The 24,842-nt window shown below is 42.0% G+C and overlaps 1 protein-coding gene across 1 annotated transcript in view; it reads right to left on the bottom strand.

Annotated features, from left to right (window-relative positions):
- The window catches only part of CAMK1 (calcium/calmodulin dependent protein kinase I), a 130,181-nt gene extending 106,059 nt beyond the window's left edge, over window positions 1-24,122 (bottom strand). The window contains exon 1 of the mRNA XM_063426734.1: window positions 24,040-24,122. The gene's annotated coding sequence lies outside the window, so the exon portion shown is untranslated. The remainder of the gene's footprint in view (window positions 1-24,039) is intronic.
- Window positions 24,123-24,842: the final 720 nt, after the last annotated feature.

Genomic DNA, 24,842 nt, shown 5'->3' with positions numbered 1-24,842 from the left:
GCTTCATAGAGCGAGCGCTGTTTAGTGATGCCGGGCTGGAATTACGTCATATTCCGGCTCCCAGCATTACTGGATGGCGCAAGGGAGCAGAGCAAGGAGGTTACAGCTCCCTCGAGCTCCTGCCCATCTGTCTCAATGCTGCAGGAGCCTCCCGCCTGTGCACATGCTCTCACTCACCAGGCCGACTGCTCGCACATTTTCCTGAGCGAGCCAGCGCTTTCTGCGCCGGCTGGCCGCCCGACTCTACTCACAGGTAGCCGACCACCTCGGGGGTTGAATAGGCCAGCAAATCCCGAGCGCCAGAACAAAAATCCTAGTCGCCGTGGCGACCTGGGATTTGTCAAGCCCTGATCTACACCATATAAGAGAATAATCATAGAACTCATAATATACTTTGGCAGCAACAACTTTTGACTACAACTAGAAGGATAACCTTTCTAGAAAAAAATGCTAGAGGTTCTGCATGCGCAAATTATTGTCTATGACAATCACGTTTGGGTAAAGAATTCTCTTTATACCTGCGGCTTCATTACTAGACCTAATTCTTTCAAGCTATAGACTCTACGTGAAAGAAGGCATTAGTGACGTCGACACGGCCTTTCATGCTTCTCATGAGTATTCAAATTTTAGTAGTATTCTCTCCTGTTCAAAGCTTTTTGTTATGGTAAATTAGGGAGAATGTTGATCCTACACCCAAGACCTTTACTCACAACTCACTCTTTGGTTTTGTTTACAAAGCTAAGCATTGTGGATAATTAACCAGGTAACTGCAATTATTCAGCTAAAATGGCTGAACTGGTTGGGGTGGGGGATAAATAAATTTGCAATAGTCTAAAAAAATCTACAACTATTTTCTGGTAAAGTTCATAGGCTTCAGCCTACCCTGGTCTTTTTAACGTGAATTTAAAAAGATTAATGTGATGTCGGAGACAAGAGTTTTTTGCCAAATTAATGGTAAGATCTGTCTGGAGATTAATCATTACGTACCCAACAATATTTCTTATGGCGAAAGAGTGACACTGTCTTTTTAGGCATGTGAGTGGGGAGGGGCAAGCTTTTCTGAGAAATATTAGGTGGCTACAGAATAGGAGTGTGTCTTATTTACACAGACTGATTTCCAAGCAGATTTATTGTAGTTCAAAAAAGACACATTACTGGGAGTATTATTGCTGTGGAGCTCTGTTATACACTCAGACACAGCAACAATATGGGGCTCCTAAGAAAAATGGACAGAGGGGTTTGGGCCAAAAATAGGGACTGCCCATCCTTATAAGGGACACTTTGAATGTCCGGCAGCACTGATGGGTTTAACAGTGTTCAATCCTGCCAATCTGTACAAATATGAAGAATAAAAGATGTGAAATGTACCAATACAGAGATTTGTATCTAAAGCCTCCAGGCAACATAACCACTACAATGAGGTGTAGTAGCTATGGTGCTCGGACAGTCCCTTTAATTCTAGAAAGATTTTTTACAAATTAAAAATACAATGCTGCTTTATATTGTACAATGCACACTCACTATATACATATAAATCTCCATTTCAGCTAATTCAGGATCTGACTTCTCATTTTCTCCAGAATAGATTTAATCAGCTATATTTTGTTTTAAATAACTACATCTCGCAGGTAACCATGACAACAGCAGTGATAATGCAGGTCTAAGAGAAGGACTCCAAAATGAAAAGAAAGAAAAATATATATATAATATATACAAATATCACACACTACAAAGTACACCGGGTTCTCCAAAATGATTACACTTGAAGCCAACATTGGTACTGCAGATTATTGTGAACTCAGACCTATTAAAGCGGCTTTGTCAATTTCTACAGTCTTTGCATATGGATGTTGGCATCGCCGACTGGTGTGCAGTTGATACGGAGTGCAGGGAAAAGTATGGTTTACTTACCTGAGCAGTCCCTTGAGGATGCCACCATATCCACCAGGAACATTCTCTTCGGCTCAGAGCATTTCATTTGCCAGGAGCCCAGGTCAGTGCTGGACTCTCGTGCATGTTTAGGTAGGATCTCACAAGTTGGCTGAAGCCGCCATAGAAAATGCCCTTTCCTCATAGTGGTCACTAGTGACGGCTGAAGAAATTAACAAAAACTTGACAGCAGGAGCTCTGCCTTTTGTCAAGCGTAGGAAAAAAAGCATTAGATAAAAGAAGTCCCTACTATGTCTCATGATACTTTTTTACTACGTTGGACTATCACGAAAATTCCAACACAGCCAATGTGGGTATTCAATTTTTCGCCAGGGGAGGGTGGACATCTGATTTCTCTCAGTCATTTAGCCTGCCCAACAGACTGGCTTTGTGACCCAATGACAACACTCACACTGCACTTTTAGTCAGTCTCAGGGCATTTATGCCCACACTCGAGTGCTGTAGCAGTGCTCACCATAAGGGCAGCAGGGCCGTCTTTAACGCGGGGCAAATGGGGCAGCTGCACCGGGCCCAGTTGCTCCTAGGGGGCGCAAGGAAGCTGCCTCTTCAGCCCTGTGGCCACTGGCCACAACAATTTGCTAAATATTTTGCCTCCCGATCCTTTACCATGCAAGCGGCATCACCGCATAGTGTAGGACAGACCTGCTCCTCCTCCTGACCTCCCCTGCAGCATACGAGCACCCTGTGATGTCACGCGAAGGCGGAGTCATGGCACCGCTAGGGTGAGGTCCGGGTCATAGCACAACGGCATTAGTCTCCTCCCAGAACGGCAGAGCGAACTGCTGGTCTCTTTACAACTGTAAGTATGCAATTCATATTAACTAGAATAAGGGGAGTTATTACTTGCTTGAGGGTGCTAGGGGGCGTGGGGGGTTAGTACAGTACAATCTGCATAAAAAAAAAAAATATTTTTGTGTCAGAAGTGCCAAAAATCTAGCTAGGCTTTAAAAAAAAAAAAAAAAAAAAATATATATATATATATATATAAATAAAAAAAAAAAATTATATATATATATATATATATATCTCATCTAGTCTTTTTTTTATTTCTCGAATAAGTATACAGCTATTTTATTTCATACATTTGTGCAGATTTCTCTTTTTTTTTTTCTCTAAGCACCATCATTTTAAGGATTTTCAAGCAAGTGACACTTGTTTAGCAGCTATTTTTTTTTTACTTAAGAAGTGAGCCATGTAGATTTAGAAATACTGATCCCTGCTACTGTTTAACTTATGTACACAGGAATATGCAAGGGACACTATAGTCACCAGAACCACTACAGCTTAAGGTAGTAGTTCTGGTTTCTATAATATGTCCCTGTAGGCTTTTTAATGTAAGCACTGCCTTTTCACAGAAAATTACTGCCGAGGAATACCTCTAGTGGTCACTCATCAGATAGCCATTAGAGGTGCTTCCTAGTCCAGTGTTGCACAACGTGCAGCACTGGCATCCACGCTGAAATACATTGATTCAATGCATCTCTATGAGGAGATGCGGATTGGTGTAGCACAGTGTTTTGCCACACATGCACAATAGCCTCCCAATGCTTTCCTATGGGAAAGTGGTGGATTGGCTGAGATATCCTCACACACTGCGCATTCATGTGCATTGTATTGATGAGGTGATCTGTAATACACTCACAAACTGCACGTTACTGTTAGTTAAGTTGCTGTAGAGCTTGTGATACACTCACACGCTGCACATTCCTATGTGTTTTATGCTGAGGTGATCTGTGATGTACTTGCACATCACTGTGAGTTGTATCGATGTGGAGCCATATGATACACCGATATGCTACACATTACTGTGAGTTGTATTGCTGTGGAGCAAGGTTTACATTTACGTTATTTAAGTTTACTGGTCCACAAGGTGTGTGCGCTTTTTTGTGTGTGTATGTTGGGGTGGAGGGCGTGATTGCATACTAGGGAGAAGAAGGGCGGGATTCAGGGTGTCCAAGTAAATTCTTGCAAAGGGTCCACTCAATATTAAAGACGGCCCTGATGGGCAGCCTTGACTGGCTTCTGTGCCAGGCAATGGGTTATCTTGCACTGACAATGCGCCATGATGATGTACCCCCTTTGTGGGCAGACATAATGCTGTGTCACCAACATGCCCACCTGCTGGCCATGTATCAGCCAACACCCTTGCAATAAAATAATGTGTCAAACTTGGGAACATTGTACTAAAGTTGCAACATCAAACATGAGTAACCTTTTTCTCCTACATAAAATGTAATGTCAACATCAATCAGGAACCTCTCATCTAGCCGGTGGGGTCTGCTTTTATCTCATAAACCTGGACTTGCTGGGATAAGTCATTTAGCTCCATCCTACTTATCCTGTAGGATGAGAGAAAGCCTTTTCTAGGTGTGCGGTCAGCAACACAGAATTGGTCTATGTATGTGAAGAAAAAAAGCTCGCTCCAAGTGGTGCAGTCAGGTACTCTGGAAGGACCCCCAGTTAGTGGAATTGCTCGGAGAAAAAAAAAATAAAAATAAATGTATTGAAGGGCAATAAGCAAGTGTACTGCAAATGTAAAACAAATATAAATGGACAAAAACTGGAACTGAGAATTTACAGCTGTGCTGTGAGAAAACCAAAGTAGAAAAAAAATGGGAAAGAAAGAAAAAAAAACAGACAGATGCTCTTTGGGGATCAAACTCTGTGCCCCCATTTCCTATAGTACCACCGGCATACCACTAGGTATGGTGTCAGGAGTCTCTCCCGCCCCCTTCCCCCCTTCTAAACACAACAGTCTCTTTTATGGGGTAGCAGTATAGCCTAGTCTAGCTATTGTTGGTACACAGAAAAATAAAATGAACACAAGCCATATACCACAGAAATCAAAGTGTATCCAAAACAGGTACAAAATGTACATACACTAATAAAGTTATATCAGTACACATGCAGCAATATATTACACAGAATTATTTCCAACTACTGTTGAAATGCAATAGTTATGATACTGTATTCAGACCCCAGGTAAGAAGTAAAACCGTTAAAAATTTAGACTATTTGCATTGGGATGGCACTCCTGGATCCATAACCAATAAAGTGTTCTGTAGTGATTATGGTGCTTGGAGTGTTCTTTTAACCTCTTCACTAAAGGAACAGTGTATACACAATTTCCCCATACATGTATCTATACCCAGGCATTGTGTACACGAGGTCAGCTGCACACAAACCTGGAAATAGTTACTTTACAGCTCACAGATCTTCGGCACCAGGAGCCACGATGCTGGGAGCATCAGAGAGCTGTTTACAGAGAGAGATTAAAGAGATTGTATGTAGCGCTACACAGAGCTGGTGTTGCGAAGGAGGTGGTGATAAAGAGAGCTGCAACAGCTCCTCTACTCATTGTGTACTGTGTTCACAGAGTGCTGAGATGATGCGACATGATATTAGGGAGTGGGATCCTTGTTGCAGGTTCTGAGCAGAGTGTTCATCTTCCCTTCTTGCCGCAGAGAAGAAGGTAATCAGAAAGTGGCTCATGGGGGACTGGCAGAAAGTAGGGCAAGAGCAGTAAGTGTCAGCATGTATGTGTTTCTTTGTGTGCATGTTTTTCTGGCAGTTGTATCTGTGAGAGTCTGAGCGTGTGTCAGAGTATGTACATACGTGCACATCTCAATGAAACATGCCTAAAACATACACCACCTCCCCCCCCCCCCCCCCCCCCCACCCATCATCACCACCCCGTGAATCAAATTACTAGTACTGCCCAAAGAATAGGCAGGCAAACCTGGCTTGAAATCACACTAGTTTTCCTGCCACTCACTCAGGCCAGCAATGCAATACATTTATATTTGTTTACACACAGTTTCCTTGCCTGTAACTTTATTATTTAGTACATTATTTAAAAGGAGACACAAAAACAACTACAGCGTATTGTATTTGTTCTGAGGAGTATACTCATTCCATGGTTTTTGCAATAAACAGTTTTTTTCAGAGAAAAGGCATTGCTTACATTACAGCCTAAGGCAGGGGTAGGCAACCTTTTAGCAGCACTGTGCCGAAATAAGATTGCGATGTCCTGTAGTGTGCAGGTCCTATTTTTTTTTATTGAGGTGTGTATGTTGCTGCTTGTGTTCTTTATACTGCAGTTGCTTTGTATCATATTTGAGCTATTATATTGTATATGTTCATGAGTAGTTTGTGGTATTGTGTACCTGAATGTGGTCTGTGTATGGATGGATATGTCACATTGTGTATGTGTGGGGCTGGATATGTGGATTGTTAGTGGTGTTGAGTTTGTGTGGGTTTAGGAGGGCAAGATGGTGGTTTGTGTATGTTTGTGTGTGGGCTGTTCGTATTTTTTGTATGAGGGGAGGGTTAATCTGCAGCTCTGTGTATATCTAGCAGTATGGGTGGCTTCCCTGGGGTCCAGTGGGGACCCGGCACAGCTCAATGACAGGAGCTGCAACAGCAGCTGCGGGCTGCTGTACTACAGTGTGGTAGTAAGATCACTTCCTCTACGTGCTGCAATGCATAAATTGAGGATTGTTCTTCACCACCTTTTTGAATTATCAGATATCTGAAGTCTCACTGGGACTCAAGATAGGCCAGAGCCTGTTTGGCTCTGGCAGCCTTGAGTGCCGTGCAAAGGCACCTCGAGTGCTATGTATGGCACACATGCCATTGGTTGCCGACTCCTGGCCTAGGGACACCTCCAGTTGCCACTCAGATGGCTACTAGAGGTGCTTCCTGGGGCAGAGCCAGCACCAGCAGACTGGAATAAAAGGTAAGATTTCCCTATATTTAGGGGGTAGGGGGGGCAAGACAGTGTTCCTTTAAAGTTTTTCTGTCAAATTAAAATTTGTGTTTTTTTTGTACTACCCAAAATATACTGAAATGAAAATATGACTTTCCAGAAAACACAAAAAATATATAAATTCTGGATGTATTTGTTTGCAAACCTCTTGTAGGGAGGAGGTTTACAATTGCACATGCACAATACATGTCCATTCAGAGACAAAAACACACACTGCAATATCCATACGCAACATTATAGGTTAATTACACATTATTTTTAGAAAATTCAAACACAAAAAATAAACAAACAAAAAACACACGTCACTCACCTCTGAATGCCCCTTATTTAAAGGATTGATAGGGAAAATACAGTACCACACACTTGTGTAAACAGAGATACCTGCAGCTTAAGCATGGAAAATAATGAATGAGCAGCATTTGTGTAAGTGAATGGAAGCCATCATCTGTCTCTATTCACTAATGCAAACATTTCGCATTAATTTTCCACTAAAAAGGATGCAAGTGGCTCTACTTGTATCAGATACGGCAGGTTTTAAAATGCATCGGCCATTGTACAAAGACTATACTTTAAAATATACTGGTCCATTATTTTAAATGTGCTAGCGAATGTACAGCCTTTTTAAACATAAAGCCCTCAAGGCTGGGAATTGAGAGACAGAAGAGCAGGAGAACCCTCATACCAGTGGTTCTCCTGCTTTCCAATGCAGCAGCTACAGAAAATGCATAGTAGTCGTCACGGTGATGATTCCTATGATGAGTATGTCATTAGCATCAGAACAATGAAGTCAGCATATTGGGGGGAGCTGGATAGAATAATATGCCAGTTGGACATAGGCAGAATCAGGCATTACATTTGAATCCATAAACTTGTGATCAGGTCTGTGGTGCTGTAGAAGAGCAAATTGCATTAAGTGAATATCTAAAGCAAAAAAATAAAAAAATTAAAAAGCTAAAGCGATTTACTATCGTACTCATTTATTTGTATGATAACTGCTTAAGGAGATTGTATTACTTAAATGGAAATTACAGTCACCAGAACAACTACAGCTTATTGTATTTGTTCTGGAGAGTAGAATCGTTCCCTTCAGGCTTTTTGCTGTAAACACGGTCTTTTCAGAGAAAATGCAGTGTTTACATTACAGCCTAGTGATACCTCCGCTGGCCACTCCTCAGATGGCTGCTAGAGGTGCTTCCTGGGGCAGTGTTGCACACTGTGTTTTACTGCCATTCAGTGTCTTCACCCTCTGCATTGGAGACCGTGAACATTTCCCATAGAGATGCATTGACTCAATACAGCTCTATGAGGAGATGCTGGCCAGGGCTGTGTTGGGCTCTGCCCCTGATCTGCCTCCTTAACAGTCTCAGCCAATCCTATGGAGAAGCATTGTGACTGGCTCAGAACAACACTTCTAATGAGGTCAGCCAAGCAGGCAGATCAGAGGCAGAGCCAGCAGTTGCAGATTTGTACACAAGAAAAATTTTACTATATTTAGGAGGGCAAGATGGTGGTTTTAACACTATAGGGTTTAGGAATGCATGTTTGTCTCCCTGACCCTATAGTGCTCCTTTAAAGTCAATCTGTAATGGCATTATTCAATTTAAAGAGACAGTGTCTAAACTGTAAAACAATACAAGGGTTTTATATTTTGTTTATTTTAATGTAGGTCCGAGGTTAAATAACCAATAATCTAGTTCAAGATACAACAGATTAGTAATGGGACACAGCAAGGCTTCGAGACCTCTCAAGCACTTCACCCAAGCTACCTTGCTAGAGACATTAACAGCACCCAGCTTTGATGAAACTAATGCTGCCAGTCTGTTGCACTCTACAGCGATTAAAGTCAGCTATTCCTACATTAGCCAGCCATTTGCAATGATGCACAGCAGAATACATACCATACTGTCAGGGACTTAACAATACTGATCAATAGAGCCCTCAGTGACATAAGATAATGTTGATATAATAACAGACTGTGAAACATTAAGAGGTTAGCTGCAGATTTAACTTATCTAGGCATTAGTAAAGTGTAACGTGTCATCGTAGGTGTGTGGCCGCAGGCACACCTGAAAAATGGAAAGACAGCTAGTCAATAAGGGATGCCCAATTAAAGAGCAACAATGTAGAAGAAACTGCATGCCTCAAGCAGCTATGCTTGTATTTAAAGTAACACTAAGCGCCATAAACATTAAAGCCTTCTTTAGTAGTTATGGTAGCAGGAGTGCCCTGGCCATCTCCCAGGTAAGTAGCGGTACCACCTGCACACAGTATGACAACTTACATGGGGTTTACCCATCGCTAGCCTCAGCAGGCTGTTGTGGTGTTCCTTTAACAATTAACATTTTGTAGGACATTTCTATGATGGTCCAAGAATGTGTAATGGGGTTCCAAATCAGGAATATCCAGGAATCAAAGACAAATGGGGCTAAATGAATGTGAGCTGTGAAATATTGGGTTAACACAGATAAAATATAAAACCAGATCTTACTGTACACAAAAGCATTCATGTTTGACCCAAAACATGCACAATCATTTTTTTATAAATCTTCCCCTTTAACCCCTTAAGGACACATGACGTGCCTGACATGTCATGATTCCCTTTTATTCCAGAAGTTTGGTCCTTAAGGGGTTAAGTTTGGTTGGGAAAAGGGAATTGAGAGACAGGATGGAACCAATGCATAGGGTCTAAATGGCTCTAAGCCAGTATGTATTTCACGTAATGGGAAGTGAAAATGTGTATTTCGGGTTTGAAAATGGGTTAAATTGTTGTCAGATTCTTTTAAAGTGGTTTACACAAAACAACTGATTTAACACAAAGCATCTTAAAATAAAGCACTTCTGCTGAAATCTATTTACTGCTACAAAGTGAATAGACGCTGTGAACATGGCAGAATGAGCCATGCAGATAAGAGGTACAACTCATCTATTCCTGGCAAATGTCACAGGAAAATATTGCAATCAAAACAGTAGCTTCATTGTAAGCGCTCCAAACCGGAATATCACTTTAGTAAGTGTAGACTGTAAATAATTCCTTATTTACCCACGGTAAATTATTTTTTAACCATTTTCTCACTGAGCAACTTCCAATATTTCAAATGGTCAAAAAAGTTTAATTATTTTGGGGGTGTGGCCAGGAAGCTGGGAATTTTACATCTGAACACCATATTGGCAGCCATATAATTTCTGGCCTCAATAAAACCAGTTATTTTGTACCCTTCATCAAGCCTTGACTGATGTTTGGGTATGCGAGAGAGCGAGCGCTATATTCACTGGAAACCTACAGGAATCTGGAGATTTTCAGACGAGCGTACGACTCTGGGTACAGTTGGTTCATAACAGCATCAACATGGATTTTGTTCCTGGTCTTAAAAAGTAGTGAAGTACTACAGAAACCATGGACTTCTACATCCTGAACTGGATTAGTATAGGGTGGCCTATTTGTTATTTTACATAACTGACCGTTTGTGATGGAAAGAGGACTAGAAACTAGGTTTGGGTTGTGAAGGAGGAGGAACAAGTAAACGCCAACAGGATTTACCCACATTCCATTTGGGCCATATATTATGGTGCTGGGCTAGCTCCCCACTGAATTTATGAGGCTTTTTGTTTCATGACTTTGTGATGGGAACGCTTTTCAAAAACTGAAATGTCAAAGGCAAGGCACTTTTAACAAAAAAAAGTCTTTAACCCCTTAATGACACAACTTCTGGAATAAAAGGGAATCATGACGGAATATATCCGTCGTCTGTCCTTAAGGGGTTAAGCAATAGTGCAAAATACATGCAGCAATAGTCTATTTTTAAAAAAAATAGTTTTTTTAAAAGTTCCATTTGTGAACTGAAACTGAAATAGCCCGATTTGATTTAGGGGTTGGTGAGAGTAGGAGATCCAGCACACACCACACTACATACAGTGTACGCACACACCATACAGATTCAGATATTATTTTGAAAAATATTCTTCATTACCTTTAAATCAGGTTTGTTCTCCAACAGGAGATTAACATAAATTCCAAATGAAACGTGTAGACACTGATATTATTTAAGTCCATAGAAGTTACTTTGGAAAATGTTTTTGACTTTTTGGTACTTCTCTGTAAGAGGATGAGAAACACATATCTAAAGCAAGCGCAGGGCAGACCCTACAGTTTCAGTTCCCTGAACAGAGGGTGAGCACGTCCAACACGTCTATGGATGTTCTTGTCGGGGAAAGTTCCCTTGTGTCCCTAAAAGCGAGACACCAGGGAACCCAGTTGAGACAGGATCAAAAAAAAAAAAAAAATCGGTACTGTCCCACTGAAATCGGGACACCTGTGTAAGCCAGGAGATGCACTAGAAGATGATAATATACCTATATTACATCTAGCCTTTTATCATAAAATATGACAGTTTTCCTTTAAAAACAACACTTGTAATAAAGAAGTCTGGCTACTTTTAATGACCTTGAAGCAACATCTCAGTCTTAAAAACTTCCTGTATACTGTCACCCACCCTCCCTCAGTCATCATCCGAGACTACAGTCCACTTAAGGACAAACAAACAAAGCAACATTAAAATGCCTATAAAAATTCAATCCCGCTTCAGTCTACACTCAGAAGTTGATCAATATAGTGCCACCTAAGAACTCTGACAGGAATTTGGAAATTACTAGATCATGGTCTGCTTCCTTACTCGCAAATGATCATTGAACTGATCATGAACTGATCATCATTGAACATTCAGAAAAAATTTAAAAATAAAACACAAAAAAATATAAATACCCAAACACTGGGATGTATGCACTAAATAGCATTTTTTGTGAAATGAAAACATGCAAAAATAAATTAATTAAAAGTCAGCTATATAGTCACAGATTGGGTAGTTTTATTTAAATGTTTTTAATTCACAGACAACTCTTTTAGATAATCTCTCTTGCTTCATCTGTTATATTTCCATTGTAGAAGATATTTTGGCACAATTTGTAATCCACTTGCCAGTTCTAAGTATAATAAATAAACATCCTTGATTTTTCTTGAATAAAAGTACATTATTAGTCAGAAGGAATTGTACCTGTTGTTGTTACACGGTAGCATTTGCCCTTAGAGATTCCGGAGATCCTGCCAATATGGCAGCTGGGGTGCTAGAAATTCACTTAGTTACATTTACTAATAGTAAAATGGCTCATAATTTCAGTGTAAAGATAAACACCATATGTGAACAAAGACATATGACACATGTCTTGAAGAAAGACAGCCTGTCCAATCACAATCTGATACAATTAAAGAGACAGGCAGCAGTTAAAAAAATGTATGTATATATAAAAAAAAAAAGTTAAAGAAGTTGCCTATTTTTACATTTTATTTATTCAAGAGATTTGTATTTCAGAATAACTTAAAGACGAGAGAAACAATTAAAATTTCATATGTTTACATGTTGTGGTTATTTGACCATGGCTGTAAAACTGGCTGCATTCTGATTGGTCCATCACAGAACTCAACTGAGATGATATTAAATGTGAAGGTGGAAAAGGTTCTTAAAAAAAAATAAAAAAAAAAGTGTATCCATCTCAACTTTGGCTACAATTCAAGGTTCTTCTTTCCAACACCAGCAATAAGTCTTCCTAAAAGGTTTCAGTGATTTAGGCAACATAAAATACCATGGTGCACAAAGTAGACTACTACAGGCTCTGACAGGCTATTAACAGAGACAATAAATTCTAAATTAAACAAAATGTGCAATAAAGAAAGTGTGAACCTGAGATATCACTTCACCGGAAATGTGTATGAGACTGTAGGTCAGATGCAGGGCAGGTGTGACTAGAGCTTCATAAAGTGATTTAAGTCAGGGCTTGACAAATTGCAGGATGGTTAACAGCCTGTTCAGCAGAGCCGGCCGGCCGAGAGACGTTGCAAGGAGGCGGCGAGTGAGTGGTAATCTTCCTGCAGTTTTAAATCAGCCCCCCACGCTGCTTAGTGATACCGGGATCTGGAATATGACGTCACTCTGGTCCCGGCATCACTAAACAGCACGTAAGGGAACAAAGATTACTGTAGAGAGCAGTCCCAATGGACCCCAGGGAAAGGATCCAATCCAACTCTCCCAAAGGTAGGGAGGTTGGGTGGACTTAAATTAGAACAAAAACGGGGGCGTGGCCGACCAAGAGACTGAGCGGACGCCTAAGTGAGAGGCTCCGGATCGAACTATAGCAAAACCGCAATTTCGGCCGTTAAAACTAAAAACAACCGGACAGAAACACTACCCCCCACCAGAGGAAACAATGGGGCGCAAACACAGGAAAGCTCCGAACACAGAGACAACCCGCTTACCCGACATCCGACTCTCCTTTGAAAGGCCCATACCGCGGATGCCAGCTAAGATCCGAGCTCTGGAAGAGAAAGAGAATGCCAGAGATGCACAGCTACAAGAGACCGTGACAAAAATGGGGGACCTAATCACACAGGTACAGAGTCTAAATCGCACTGTGACAGTGATGGAAGCTCGACATAGGCGCAGAAATATTCGCCTCAGGGGGATCCCGGAGGAGATTGGAAGCGAGAGGCTATTACTATACACTCAGAGCTTCATAGACACCCTGGGTGTTGAGGGGGGTGCTATACCACCGCTAATAACCTCGGCATTCAGAGTCCGCAAATCCCCAGCAGCACCAGAAGGGACCACCAGGGATGTCAAAACTGGCTGCATTCTGATTGGTCCATCACAGAACTCAACTGAGATGATATTAAATGTGAAGGTGGAAAAGGTTCTTAAAAAAAAAAAAAAAAAAAAAAAAGTGTATCCATCTCAACTTTGGCTACAATTCAAGGTTCTTCTTTCCAACACCAGCAATAAGTCTTCCTAAAAGGTTTCAGTGATTTAGGCAACATAAAATACCATGGTGCACAAAGTAGACTACTGCAGGCTCTGACAGGCTATTAACAGAGACAATAAATTCTAAATTAAACAAAATGTGCAATAAAGAAAGTGTGAACCTGAGATATCACTTCACCGGAAATGTGTATGAGACTGTAGGTCAGATGCAGGGCAGGTGTGACTAGAGCTTCATAAAGTGATTTAAGTCAGGGCTTGACAAATTGCAGGATGGTTAACAGCCTGTTCAGCAGAGCCGGCTGGCCGAGAGACGTTGCAAGGAGGCGGCGAGTGAGTGGTAATCTTCCTGCAGTTTTAAATCAGCCCCCCACGCTGCTTAGTGATACCGGGATCTGGAATATGACGTCACTCTGGTCCCGGCATCACTAAACAGCACGTAAGGGAACAAAGATTACTGTAGAGAGCAGTCCCAATGGACCCCAGGGAAAGGATCCAATCCAACTCTCCCAAAGGTAGGGAGGTTGGGTGGACTTAAATTAGAACAAAAACGGGGGCGTGGCCGACCAAGAGACTGAGCGGACGCCTAAGTGAGAGGCTCCGGATCGAACTATAGCAAAACCGCAATTTCGGCCGTTAAAACTAAAAACAACCGGACAGAAACACTACCCCCCACCAGAGGAAACAATGGGGCGCAAACACAGGAAAGCTCCGAACACAGAGACAACCCGCTTACCCGACATCCGACTCTCCTTTGAAAGGCCCATACCGCGGATGCCAGCTAAGATGGCGCCCGAGGCCAGAGAGGAAAACATACTGTCGGAAGAGTCTCCAGAGGAAGAGGATCCCTCCACGCCGCAACGGTCAGGCGGAGATTAAACTGCATCAGAGTCTGACGAAGACTCAGCACCCTCCACGAAGGGGGACATAAAGAAACTCCTGCTGGATCTTAGGAGAGTGTGGAGAGAGGACCTGAAAGTAGTACAGGCCGAGGTGGGAACAGTCCACTCCAAAGTCCGAGCTCTGGAAGAGAAAGAGAATGCCAGAGATGCACAGCTACAAGAGACCGTGACAAAAATGGGGGACCTAATCACACAGGTACAGAGTCTAAATCGCACTGTGACAGTGATGGAAGCTCGACATAGGCGCAGAAATATTCGCCTCAGGGGGATCCCGGAGGAGATTGGAAGCGAGAGGCTATTACTATACACTCAGAGCTTCATAGACACCCTGGGTGTTGAGGGGGGTGCTATACCACCGCTAATAACCTCGGCATTCAGAGTCCGCAAATCCCCAGCAGCACCAGAAGGGACCACCAGGGATGTCATAGCGGTAACACGCAACGTAAGGGTCAAAAACGCAATCATGAGCCGTTCCAGAGCGCAAGGGGCTATGGTATTCCAGGGCAGCAACATAGCCATCTATGGAGACATACCATTCTCCGTACTGGTGGAGAAACGGAAACTGGCACTGGTGGCCAGGAAACTTAGAGACTGTTCCATAAAGTACCGATGGGGAATGGAGGGGTCCCTAGAAGTGACAGTGGGGGACACATCCCACACCTTGACGTCAACAGACGATCCCGAGGCGTTCTACAAAACCCTGGGACTGCCACCCCGGCACGCAACAGAGCCACCCTCCAAGCAACACCAAGTGGGCGGATCAAAGACCGGCCCCAGTAAAGTACAGAGTCTGAAAAGACCAGAACGAGGAAGAGCCTCAGGGCGCTGGACCCCAGACACTACAGCATACAATTCGAACCAGTCCTGCCCGAACCACAGACAAAGAGACCACAACATCCCCTAGGCCAGCTTGAGCCCAGGTAGCCGTCTGTGTCCACACAGACACACGCCCCTGCCCAATAGCCACCGGTAGACCCCATAGCGAGCTCCCCGCAAAATTGCCCCAGGAAAGTGACTGATTAATGGACATATGCATACTGATTACCTATACAATGGAAATTATGTATATCACATATGATAACTCAAAAATTATAAATTGGAAAAAAAAAAAATTAGAACAAAAACTGCGTTACCTCCAGTAGCATGGAAAAGGCGTTTTGCTCACCATTTTTCCCGGTCTCGCCATGGCTGGCTCTGCTGTTACATACTTGAACTCCTCCTGTCTCTCCAGCCCTGTGCAGCTTTTAGTGCACCAGGAGGAAGTAAAGGGAACTGTAATTACTTCCTCCCGGCGCTGAGACCGAGCAGAGAAAAGGGCAGGCAGCCGGCTCTGCAGAATGGGGTGGGCTGGAGCAGGCAGCAAGCAGAGCAGAGCAGAGCACTCTTTATCTGGTGCCCTGCCAGCTTTTCATTCCAGAGCGCTGTCTCAGTTGTCTCAATTACAGTTCCCTTCACTTCCTTCCGGTACACCCGCACCCAGAGAGGTACACAGGGATTGAGACAGGAGGAGGAGGTAACGGGCTGACCAATCCCAGGCGCCAGGACAAAGTTTGGCGACCTGGCACCTGGGATTTGTCGAGCCCTGCATTAAGCTAAAGTTGTTTTGGTGCTCATAGTGTCCTTTTAAATATAAAAACTGATACCTAAGGAGCACACCACACCCATAGAGCACTTCAGCTTGCTGAATTACTATATGGCTGTGGAGTATCACTATAAAATCAGAAATTTATCAAACGTGCCAATTTTATTTTCACTTTTACATCTGAAAAAAGAAATGCCTTTTCCTACTTCCGTTAGCTCCACTGAGCCAATGGAAGTAGCAGGCACGTTCTAACAGAGCGTGCCTGCGAGAACTGGGACACTTCTCGTCAGTCTGGGTAGAGAAGGGAGGCTTTTACACAGGTAGGGGAGGCATGGGGTAGGCTTTGCCACAGAGAAAGGAAGGGACGGGGGGGGAGGGAGGATTTCCCACAGGGAGGCTTTGACATGGAGGGGAGGGGAAGGAAAAGAGCTTTGACACAGGGAGAAGAGGGGGCTTTGACGCAGGGAGGACTCTGATTGGACAATTTTCTTAAGTGACTGAAAGTCACTTCCTGTGAAAAAGGGGAGGGGCTTACAAAGGCTGCAGTCAGAAGTACTGCAGCTTTTGCAAGCTGTTTTAGACTGAACACTCAATGAATACATACATTTATTAATTGGGGTATATCTACTAAACTGTGGGGGGGATTCTTTTTATTTCCCCCTCCCCCCAGAATGGAGTGGTTCTTTAAAAGGGACACTAAGCACTAGAACTACTACTGGTTGATGTAGAGGTTCTGGGGCAAATCATCTGTCCCTGCTGACTTTAAATAGCAAAAGGCAGAATTTATAAAGCACTTACACTGCCGCCCTCCCTATTCCCTGTCACCAGATCAGAACGTGTGCACGTGCTCTAAGAATGCTTCTCTATGAGAGGCCTTTGACTGGATCTCTGCATGGGTTTCCTTGACGTCAAACGGGGGAGAAAGCGTTGGAAAAACCCCTGTAATCGAAATCCCCTCTAGATCCCTCTAATGTTAGAAATACAGTTTGTATTTTTAACACATTTTAAATGTAAACATTATTTATACATTAAACAAGAAGGAAGAATATTAGAGCTGCTTACAGGCCATGGAAAACCAAACACTTTGACAGCAGTGGTAAGATGTCAAACAAACAAACAAAAAAATAAAACTACCACCACCCAAAACCAGACGGACTTACACTTTTTTTTACCTTGGAAAAGACAAATTTGTGGGAGAAAAGCATTAACATGGAATGGAATAAAATGTGAAAGTGTGATGAAGAGATACAGTTGGGAAGAATTTGGTGCAAATAAGGACATAAATAGGAAAAGTGCCAGAAAAGTCACATTGGAATATAGCATTTTATAAAAAACACACACAAAAAAACCCAACCATCTTAATTTACAAACAGGAGTTTACCCTCAATCAAAAGACAGATCACTTTTAAAACATACCCAACACCACTGGAGTGTCCTCCATTTGCTTTTCTACCTTCAGTTTGAGGTAGAATGTTGGTGCTGCAGAATAAAGGGTTATTCCAAGTATCATAGCCTGGTGTAATGGTTATGATGCCAGGAGTAACTTTAGAACAGTTTGACCACTTACCTAGGTGCTTGCATAGTTCCAATGCTCCCTAGGGGTCCAGTGACATGTTTCCGGTAGTCGTGAGCGTCAGCAATCACTTGCTGAGAGGTTCAGCTGACTAGTTCCGAGCTGGCTGAGTACACGCCTATGATGCTGCTGTAGGTGGAGTTACACCTACAGCAGCTGAGGAGTTAATCTCGGTATGTGCAGAGTTTTACCAAGAAGGAAACCCTTCTGGTTTAGGATTCATACATGACTTATTGTAAAGCTAAAAACAAAATAATTTTTTTTTTTTTTTTTAAATCTCACTCATTTTTGGATCATGTATTCCTGCAAACAGTGTTTATATCCCAAGGTATGCAAGGGTTAAAATATAAATCCCTATGTATGTCATATTGGTATGCAACAATAATAATACCTCTCCCATCTGGGAGACACAGTAAATTTGTAAAGTGGATGTTTGGTCTGTTGGACATCTTTGCTACTGTGCAAACAGCTAAAGTTTTTCTATTTTTAGAGATAGAATGCAGGGTTTTTATTCTCCATTTCTCAGCCTTGACTTAAAATAGAAAACTATTAAATAAAACACCACACACCCTCCCTATTATGTGTGTGTGGTTCTCAATTGCTACTTAGCGGTTTAAACAGGAAAGATTTATCTTAAAACTCTGCAGGATAACATTTCACATTTTACTATGAGGTTTATTCACTCAAACTCCAGTTCATTTTTCCAATGAAGTACTTTCTACCTAAGTTTTGGAATGCTCTACAATTGGGTGTTTAGAGTATAAAATCGATCTCACTCGGCGCTCCGTCTCCTTCGAGATCACCCGACAGGGGGGCTAATGCGCATGCACATCAAGTGATGTGAGCTCATAGACCTTCCCCATAAGAAAAGCATTGCTGCAATGCTTTCATATGGAGATTTAACAGATGCTGGATGTCCTCATGCAGAGCGTGAGGACGTCCAGCATCAGTTAGGCGACCAAACGTGGTCAAGTAAGCAGGAAGTGCCTCTAGTGTCTGTCTAATTGATAGTTCCTAGAGCAGCCTTAGTTTCTCAAAAACTGCAAATATTTACATTACAAAGGGTAAGGGGGACAGGTACATTGCACCTACACCACTTCAATAAGCTCAACCCCAACTATTGCAGAATTGGCAAAACATCAAGGGAGTTGTAATTCAGCAACAGCTGTAAGTCTATGCAGTAATGTGTGAACTGTCCCAGATTTACATGCATCACTTTCAGACAACTGTCTCACTCAAAGGCATCCTCACCCTGCAGGTTGGAGAGATAAAATAAAATAATAATAATAATAAATAATAATAATAATAATAATAATAATATAGGTAAATATGATTATTGTCCTATTTAACTGCTTGTTCTTTTTTTAGGCTTTCCACACCCACTCCAGGGTGGACACTGACCTAACCAATCTGTGTCCTATCCCTAGGAATGCTTGAAAAGAGCAGTGGACATGCCTGACAGATTTGCACATATGCGGTTAGAATATTTATTTACCTTGCAACATCCTAACAGAGGAAAAGGAGAGGAACTCTTATCAGTGTGATTGTCCCAAGTGCACTCAACAAGTAAGCACAACCTGTATTACAGGGTGTCTATTATTTATCAAGTCATACACATGTAAAACTTCTCATGATCAAAGTTATTGTTTACACGGTAAATTTCAGAACGCATTACTGGGCAGAACTTTTCATAACAAGACCAACATCATTAAGATATTTTACTTTTAAAGGATCACTATAGTGTCAGGAAAACAAAGCGGTTTTCCAGACACTCTAGTGCCCTGAGGTTGCCCCACCCGTGGCGCTGAAGGGGTTAAAACCCCTTCAGCAGTTTACCTTAATCCAGCACCAGGCTCCATCGGCGCTGGTGACCATTCCTCCTCCGCCGACGTCAGCTCCCCCGTCCGACGTCAGCTGAGCCGAATGCGCGGCAAGTGCCACGCACGCATTCAAAGTGTCCACAGGAAAGCATTTCTCAATGCTTTCCTATGGACGCTCTGCGCAATGGAGGCATAATATGCCTCCAGCGTCGCAGATGCGCCTCTAGTGGCTGTCCGGAAGACAGCCACTAGAGATTGGATTAGCTCCAAATGTAAACATAGCAGTTTCTCTGAAACTGCTAGGTTTCCATGTGAAGGGTTAAAAACTGAGGGACCTGGCACCCAGACCACTTAATTGAGCTGAAGTAGTCTGGGTGACTATAGTGGTCCTTTAAGGCTGTTACAGTTCGCATGCTAAAAAAGTGACCTTTACAAACAGATATCTGACAGCCAATCGTTAATCTGACTAAAAAAAAAAAAAAATTGGTTTTAATTTTTGCTTTATACCACAATTACTTCTATATGGTTATAAAGATTGTGAGTTAACCTTTTTGATATTGACATTTTTAGCAAAGCTTACTTTGTTCTTTTAGGTTTAGTGAAAACCCTGCCTGTCAATATTACATTAAAGCGGCACCCCCTCCAAAATTAGTATTTCGTAAAGATAAAATTCACATTATTGTTATTATGGACATTTATTTAGTGCCAACAGATTCCGTAGCGCTTTACAATATTATGAGAAGGGGGATTTAACTATAAATAGGATAATTACAAGAAAACTTACAGGAACGATAGGTTGAAGAGGACCCTGCTCAAACGAGCTTACAGTCTATAGGACAGGCTTCCCCAAACTCTGGCCCTCCAGACGCTGCTGAACTACAACTCCTATGATTCTCAGTCTATTTCATTCATAGAATCATGGGAGTTGTAGTACAGCAACATCTGGAGGGCCGGAGTTTGGGGAAGCCTGCTATAGGAGGTGGGGTATAAAACACATTAGGACAGGAAATAGCAATCAAATAAGGTGGGAGTGAAGCAGAGCTGGAGGAGAGAGTAGAGTGCTGCCCTTTAGGATAGAGCAAGAGACAGATGTAAGGTAAAGGTCACTCTGGGAAGCCATAAGCTTTAAGAGCATAAGATATGGGTTTTAAGGCACTTCTTAAAAGGATTGAAGACCAGGGGAGAGTCTGATAGCGGCAGGCAGGCTATTCCATAGGAAGGGAGACGCCTGCGACACTAAAATTTAGACGCAGTCAAAAGATATATTAAGACAAAGCATGTACTAATTTGAATTCGTATTTTTACTACACTTGACAAAAAGGCGGAGCAAATTTTTTTTTTCCTTCAAACCTTGTCAAGCCCCAGCCATCTCTAGTAATAGCTTAGGGGGAAAAGACTGCGGCATCGCTGGATCCTACACAGACCTCAGTGTTGCGCTTCACCTGCCATGCGCAAGAGTACTAGGAGTTGAAGAGGACCAGCAGGAAAAGCATGGATGCGGTCACGAGGGACAGGTTCAGGCAAATATAACGCACCTTGCCTTGCACCCCATGGCAACCAGACACCTAAGAGCTAAATCAAAGTCCGGAGGCCTTGCAAATTACCTCAGGCGGTGACAGAGACGCCTTAACTCCTCGGTTTGGACATAAAATGTTTTTGTCCAGTTACATAGTTGCCTAGATTCTGGACTTTACTGCAGCCAGTCGTAAAATGTTTAAATGGTGTAACTGGAGCCACAAAGCACATAACATTTCAAAAAGGGAGATCAAAAGCACTTGCAGTCTCTATGGGAGTGAGAATTTAAGATTTTTGTCCTTGTTCATGTTGGTAAACTTTTTACGTGGGTTTCTGGTTTTTGTTTAAAACTAGACCTAGAGGTGGTCTAATCTTTGGTAATTAAAGAAATTAAAAACGTAACGGACTTACTGCAAAATGTATAGTCTGGCTATATTTTAGTCAAAATGTTTAAATTCTATTTATTGTGCTTCAATATATATAAAAAAAAAGTTTAGTAAATAGATTCCATGGGTCATGCTTTTCAAGTCAAATCAAGAAATAATTTGAAACTTTTATGAGCGCACTTAACTAGTTTTCTTTTTACCCTGAAAGATTGATCCCCACAGTTTGACTTAGGCTTCATGGATAAATAGTTAACTAGCTGGCATACCTTGGGATATAAGTGCTTTTGACAGACAACATAAAATAGCAGGAGACAAAACATCAGCACCAGTTCCAGTAGAATGAAAATTACTGTGTGGGTTATGAACACGGAGATGTTGTCTACTGGAAAAAAAAAAAAAAAAAAAAAAAAAAATTCTCAGGATTTAGTTAACCCCATTCAGAAGTAATTATGAGATTTATTCCCTAACCTGGGAATTGTGAGTGGCTGACAGAAGAATTGGATATTTTAGGCACCGATATTTTGGCCACAAATCTTAAACTCCCTTATTAATTCTCTGCAGTTTCCATCGTAAAAATAAAAAACCACCAACGATAACGAATGCTTGGCTATTTAAAAAGCGTCACACCTTTATCTTAATTTCTCAGAAAAACAAATTTGATCCCTCCATTAACAAAAACTAAACTAGCTAATTAGTATTTTTTTTTTAAATGACTTTACATGAACAGTTTAAAAGAACAGTCTGAGCCAATGTATATTTACAGTAAACTGTTTCCAGATCAAATAAAGTAGAAAAAAAAAAATTATATAAAAATAAATAAAACTACCTTTAATGACATCTCAAAACAAATTATTCTTTGGATCGCAAAGATAAAAACAGCTGTGGAAGACATCTGTGCAGTAGTTGCCAATTAGTGGTGATTATTATAGACTGGGTAGCATAGCATCACACGACAAGCTCACGGAAAAGGAGGAAAATTATATACAAGATTCACACACACACACACACACACACACACACACACACACACACACACACACACACACAGGGCAATCCAACCACACCAACCCCTTGAGTACCACTGACCCCAAACCAAGCCAATATTGTCAATGCATGAGCAGAATCAACTTTGTGTAAAATTAGACAGCTAGCCATGCTACTACAGTAGAAATGGCAGAACATACTCAATTATTGCCCTGAGACAAGCTTTTTTTAACCCCTTAAGGACACATGAAGTTTGGTCCTTAAGGGGTTAAAGACATCAGACTGCGTTAACAACAGGCTGTCTTAACCCACATTCCAGATCTATAGCATAGTCATTAATACTTCTGGGCAGCGGCAGACTTGACAAATATACAGACACAGATCTGGATGACAAATCAAAAACCTGTTGGCCAATTTGGGCTATGAACAACATATCAAAAACAAGTTTTATGCTTGATTTCGGTTTCTGCTCAAGACAGGATTGTTTCTATTCTTAGAAATTAAACTTTTGCATTTAGTCACCACTACCAACTCTGCAAGAATGCTATTCCGTGCATCTACAACTCGTTCAGCAAAAAAAATAGGTAAATTCAATTTTGAATTAACTCCTATTCTAGCTACCATTTCTGTTACAAAATAAACAAATAAAACAAAAAAAAAACCTAGTTAGTCATGTTACATTCCTTCAGATATTATTATTTCATGTTTTAACTACAAATTTGCAGGTAGCTCTATTCTTCTCCTGTACCAGTTAAAACAAGATACATTACAATACAGCATATATAATAATGTATACTACTGTTAAAGGGCATACACAATATATGTGTCATTTAACAATATTGATAATTCTGTGTTTTAAAACAACTAAAAGAAGGCTGTGAATGTACTGTGCCAAAGTAAAAAAAAAACAAAAAAAGAAAATGAAACAAAACAGGATCGATTGCCGTTCTGGGGTTTAAAGTGGCAGAGCCCTATGAAGAGGTATATTTTGTACATATGTAGTGTTGCTGTGAGCAACACTGATCTTAACAAAGAGTTAATTCAGGAAATTAGGATAATGTAGCCTGAGGCTATGGATGCACTATGGGTTCAACTGTCAGCAGTAATAGCCATTGCAGACTTGCTGGCAGGGAGACAACTGACCTCTGGGCTGCTTTGATTTTAATGATTTATTCATCCCCCTCCCTTCCCACCATAGAATACCACTTGTTCATCACTTAGAACAGTACAGGAAAAGATACAGTACAGCTATTAATGGCTGATCTGCTTACTGGATCCTATTCATTATTAAATAAAGCACATTGACAGGCAGACTGGATCAGCAAAGAGGTTCTGCAGCTGCCTTCTCATCCCCCCCCATGCATAATAAGATATGCTTTATAATATGTTAAAGCTACAGGGGTTGCAATATAAATGGGCCAATTGGATTAATTTCTAGCCAGTCACAAATCTGTCTGCCCATGTGACAACCTCTTTTCACCAAAAAGAAACACAATCCTCCAGCCACAGTGCCAGAGGAGTGAGTGACAGGAGGACAGCACTGAGTGTGGATTACAGGTGCAGCAGGGACACCCAGAGGTCCCAGCCTATTAAATCCCCAGATTAAAGGGACATCCCTTAAGAAGCCAGCCTGGGAAGTGGTGACTGACACCTGTAAGCAAGCCAGGCAAGGGCACAGAGTCAGAAGCTTGCCATGGATGGCATAGCAGGGCTGGGACACCCGGCAGAGGTGGTAATGGGCATGCACATGGCTTACCTGGCTGGGATCCTGGCTGGAGGGACACGTCTGCACAGCCTTGAGCCCTTTGTGTGTATCAGTCAGTGGCAGCCCAGCCTCTCCATCCTTCCCTGCCCAGGGCTGATGTCAGCACTACCTGGGAGGGGCTAGAGCGAGGGAGGCGTGGCTACAGGGCAGCATGGAGCCATAGGGAGAGCGGAGAGTGGGAGTGTCTCTCGCAAAATGGGCGTGGCTTCGAGGTAACATGGCTCTGCTGGGAAATGCATTGTGGTCATTCATAATCACAGAAGCTGGCACCTTACCCTGGGGCTGGAGAGAGCTGGTCGGGGGGGTCAGGCTGGCTCTGGGGAGGGGGCAGGGGATACACCACTGACAGAAAATTAAATAGAGCCTAAAATAGATTTAATAATAAGACTGCCATTCACAGAGTGAGCTGTGAGCAAACATAATGGCAGCTGTGTGAGAGCCTGCAAGGTGTGGTAGGTAGGGAGGGAGGCAGGTAGGTAGGTGTCTACAGGAAGATAAGGGGGTAATTTTCATGGATTAAGCATGAGACTGCTGTATATATGTATATATAAAGGGAGCTTGCAGGATACACAGAGTAAGTGGCAAATGTGTATATATAATACAGTACAGGCAGCAACATAATGGGGTGTATAGAGGGCTGTCTCCCATAATGTCTGGTGTAATTACACCATGAGACTGCCAAATATTACCAGGAGAATAGTAAGAGCTGTGTAGAAGCATTTGCTAGTGGTAGGTATGCAGAAATCAAATATAGGGGGTGTAGAGGTAGTTTGTATACGTTTTAGCTCTAATTC

The sequence above is a fragment of the Pelobates fuscus genome, chromosome 7 (assembly GCF_036172605.1).
Source record: "Pelobates fuscus isolate aPelFus1 chromosome 7, aPelFus1.pri, whole genome shotgun sequence".
Classification (NCBI taxonomy): domain Eukaryota; kingdom Metazoa; phylum Chordata; class Amphibia; order Anura; family Pelobatidae; genus Pelobates; species Pelobates fuscus.
This window is presented reverse-complemented; position numbering and strand designations above follow the sequence as displayed.